Source organism: Aplysia californica, unplaced genomic scaffold (assembly GCF_000002075.1).
Source record: "Aplysia californica isolate F4 #8 unplaced genomic scaffold, AplCal3.0 scaffold00278, whole genome shotgun sequence".
In the NCBI taxonomy this organism is placed as follows: Eukaryota; Metazoa; Mollusca; class Gastropoda; order Aplysiida; family Aplysiidae; genus Aplysia; species Aplysia californica.
In genome coordinates, this window is record NW_004797548.1 from 189,129 (window position 1) to 193,588 (window position 4,460).

Genomic DNA, 4,460 nt, shown 5'->3' on the forward strand with positions numbered 1-4,460 from the left:
GAGAGAGAGAGAGAGAGAGAGAGAGAGAGAGAGAGAAGGCGATAGATGTTTGGTAGGAAAGAAAGAGCAAACCACACACACCAGAGTGCCCGCCATTCACCCATGGAAAAGTTTTATGAATTATAATAAAATGGGGGAATTCCACACCCTACTTTTTAATTCGATTGTGAGACAAATATTATAGAAGCTACTTTAGGTAGAAAGAGGACACATTCTCCACAACAGTTTTACTTTGGGAAGTTTAACTTCGTGGAGCCCTTCAGGTCCATCAAGGAAACTAAAACAAATCATCATCATCATCATCATCATCATCATCATCATCATCATCATCATCATCATCATCATCATCATCATCCTCATCATCATCATCAGAGCTTCCCCATTGGATGTGGCTGTCTTCGTTGAGAACGGTATTCCCCATCGTGAAGGGGACAGCTTGCCACTTTGAGTACCAGCACCTGGAAGATGTGTATTCTGGGTACGCCTATAAGCGGGAACAAAAATCTATCACATGTCGCTGGGACCAGGTTGAGCTAACGTGACTGCGGTCGGGCCATCATTGGAGTTTAAGATGGTATAAGAACTTTGTAAATGAAGAGCTCAGCCCATGTTGCCGAATATGCGGCCATGAAAAGGAGGATATCAAACATAATTATGTTTGAATGTCCAGGATCAATGGCAATTCGAATGGAGTTATTTGGACGAGTGGAGATGTCTCTAAGCATATTGACAATGGAGCCGAAAAAGAGCCTCGCTCTCGCTCAAAGATTTCTTCGTGAAGTCCGTCAGGCCCATTAAGGAAACAAAATCATCATCATCATCATCATCATCATCATCATCATTATTGTAAACAGCAGAGAATAAAAAAGAGGTTGAGACTCGTAGATTTTCCAAGAAAATTTTATGAAGGTTCAACTTTTCGCCCGATCATGGGCTTCATCGGGAACACACAAAAAACATTGTTAGATCTAATGACTACACACGCTGAAGTAACCAAAGTGCGCTCATCTACGTCACAATGTTAAAAGGTGCGATAAACTCAAATCGAAGAGCCAGAGAAAGGGGAATGGTATGACAAGAAGTGGTATGAATATAATAAATATATCTTTATCTCTTTTATATATTTGTGAAAGCTCGTCACTTTGGTCGCCTAAAACTTTCGAGCCACTCAACTCTCGAATTTGACAAAATTAATGGTGGTTCAGAATCATTTAAAGGGTGCATAGTTTATTGAGGAGCATGAAGTCACAGTAATTTAATTTTCAGTTTTTCATTAGTTTCATTTAGATCTAATATAGGGAAAGTCCGTCTTCTAAGACGCCTTTGTAAACACGTGAAGTTTCCGTTCACTAGCAGTGCGCACTGTTTTCCACACCTTTGAAATTCTCGAGTGTACAACCACGAAAGCGGAATAGAGAATCCGTCTATATGTCTATTATATATTTGGTAAACTTGGAAATACACACTATGTCACTTTTCCCATAAAACTACAACAGATACAGATTTGGAAGTTGGCAAGTACCTGCAAAAAATAGATACGTCCCCATGACAGAGCCCGATTTTTAAATTAATCCATTTCCTGAATTTACAAAAATATATTTGACAAAAAGTTCCCGTCCATCTTTGACCTTTGTGATAATTCCACTGAGAAACGAAACAAATTTGCGTAGCTGTCCTTCACAACGGAAGTGCCGGAAGTGATATTTCGAGAGGCGCATTTTGTTTTTAGAATATAGATCTGGACCTTCTAATTTTTTGCATCTCTCAAGATTTATTGCTCAATTCCAGTAGATTGTAAATATAGTAGGCCAATGACTTTCAGTTGATGTTAATACATCGATCATTCCTTTCATCGGAAGGGGGCCCAGCTAGTTATGCGTATGTACCGTTAAATCATATATTATTATTAATAGAAATGGCAGACAGACAGACAGGAAGACAGACAGACAGACAGAGGAGGAAGAGAGGGGAAAAGATAGGGAAAGGGAAAGAGAGAGACAAAGAAAAAAGAGAGGGAAAGAGAGAGAGAGAGAGAGAGAGAGAGAGAGAGAGAGAGAGAGAGAAAGAGAGAGGGGGGGACGTAGAGAGAGAGGGAGGACGTAGAGAGAGAGGGGGGAGAGGTGGGGAGAGGGGGGAGGAGGAGAGAGAGAAAGAGAAAGAGAAAGAGAAAGAGACAGAGAGAGATATGGAGAGAGATAGAGAGATAGAGAGAGAAAGAGAGAGAGAGAGGGGGGGGGGTAGAGAAAGACAGACAAAGAGAAAGAAGTACCCACACATACGTTGCATACGTTTATCAGAAGACATTCCCTGAATGGTGCATACACTGATGTAGCCCATCCGTGGTATCTCTTCATAATATCTCACTGCCATGTCTTCCTTGAAAGCCCACTCAGTTACGATGGTGGGTAGTCAAAGATAAAGTTAACGTCCTTATCGATAGCCAAGTCCTCTTCCCACTCTCTCCCCAAAATCACTCTACCCCCACCATCCTAATCCCCCTACACCTAAACCCCAATTCCCCCCCCCCCCACTTGTTCCCCGCCACCCCCCCCCCCCCGACCTACTTCCCCAAAGAGGTCAATCAACTTGATAATTTTAACTTATTATAACTTCTTGTGGTCTGGCCAGTTTTGCTTTTTAAAATGCCGTTCTGTGGAAAGCTAAAGATACATAGAAAGACAGGCAGCAGAAGACAGAGAACAACATTCACATATTGCCCAAACCAATACTGCGTGCTCTAACCAATGGTTCAAGCAATGATATATTTCTAACATACGAATAATCTTTTTAAAAAAAGTGGTGTTGCCTCTGTTGAATCATACTAGGCCTGGGAAAGAAGTAACTTTCCCTGTTTTGAAAAATCAACAATAATTTTCTTTTTAAAAAGAAATGACGAATTCATTCACAATTGCGAAGCGTGCTGGCAAAATGAGTTACTTCTCGCAATCCACAAAGGGAGGTATTGGCCAAAAATCAACTCAAGGATCAAATTAGATTTTCTATAGATGCCCTATTCCTTCTGTATAACATGCCTCTTGATACTTCATACTTATAAATTGTAAAAACTCCACCTATAATAAGTGGGTAGTATCTATTTCCGTAAGGCTTGAATCCGGGAAGTAACTCATTTAGTCAGCACACCTCAGAATTGTGTCACGATTGTTGTTTTTGACTGTCCAGGGAGGAAAAGTAGGCTGGCCCCGACTCTCTTCGACCGAATTGAGCGACAGTATTACGGCGTGTTAGGTGCATATACCGCTATCAGTCCACCACATGCTCGACTAAGTATCTTCCCCTTGTTGGAGTCGAGCTCACGTGTTTTTAATTCCAGCCGCAGGACCCAGTCATATCCTCACTGTTGCCCACGTCCTGAAACATTATGTTTTTTTTTTTTATAGCAGAGGGTTTTGCGGCGCTCGCAACTGCATAAGGTCAAATGAGCATTATGTACAGGGGAACATATGCGAGGCAGCGTGGTGAAATCAGGCTCTCGTCTAAATAATCAAATTGAAGAAACTTGCATTTTTCCTCAGGTTTGTGAATTTTTATCAAATTTTTTTTTTTGGCTCCACACCTTTCATGCCCATTAAAGAACTCATTTGTGTTGAAATTTTTCTGAAAAACGTTGATTAAAGGCACACAAAATGTAAATTTTCAGTTACCTTGGACTTTTAAGCTAAGGAAATAACTAATCTTTGGTGGCCATTTTCTCATTTTACCTCTGAAAACAAGTGACCCCCGCCTCCTTCATTCGCAAATATCTCGACTTGTATTCAAGACAAATTGATATTTTTTTCATCCAAACAAAGACCAGTGAACAAGCTTTAAGATGATACCAATAACTCTAAGTGCCCCAAAATTGACGAGAGCCTGATTCCACCACGCTGCTTCCCATATTTGTCACAACGAGGTAGAATCAGGTGCTCGTATATTATTGGACAATAGAGTTATCGGTATCATCTTAAAGCCTGTCCAGTCGACTTGCTGTTGATGAAAAAGGAAATAATAAAAATCGAGATAATTACGGCTGAATCAGGTGGGGGTCGCCCGGTGTCAAAGTCGAAATTAACGAGAAAATGACCTTCAAAGTTTGGTCACTTCAAAAGCTTGAGTACCCTTGGAAACTGTAAATTTACATTTTCTGTGGCTTTGATCAAAGGTTTTCAATAGAATCTACCCCTAAATGTATTTATACATGGACATAAAATCATACAATTTTAATTCGTTGAGAAAAAAAAAAAATCAAAAACGCCCATTGGATAGAAAAATGCCGGTTTCCCCAGTTTCTTTATTTTGACGAGCGCCTGGTTTCACCACGATGCCACACATGTTATTACCTTTTGTCACTCAGATGAAGCATCATGGACCTGTGTCATGTCATGCGTCCTTCGCAAAGATACGATATACAAAAACGTCAGTCTAGCGGTGGTGGTTTGGTGGGAGGGGTGGGGGGGGGGGGG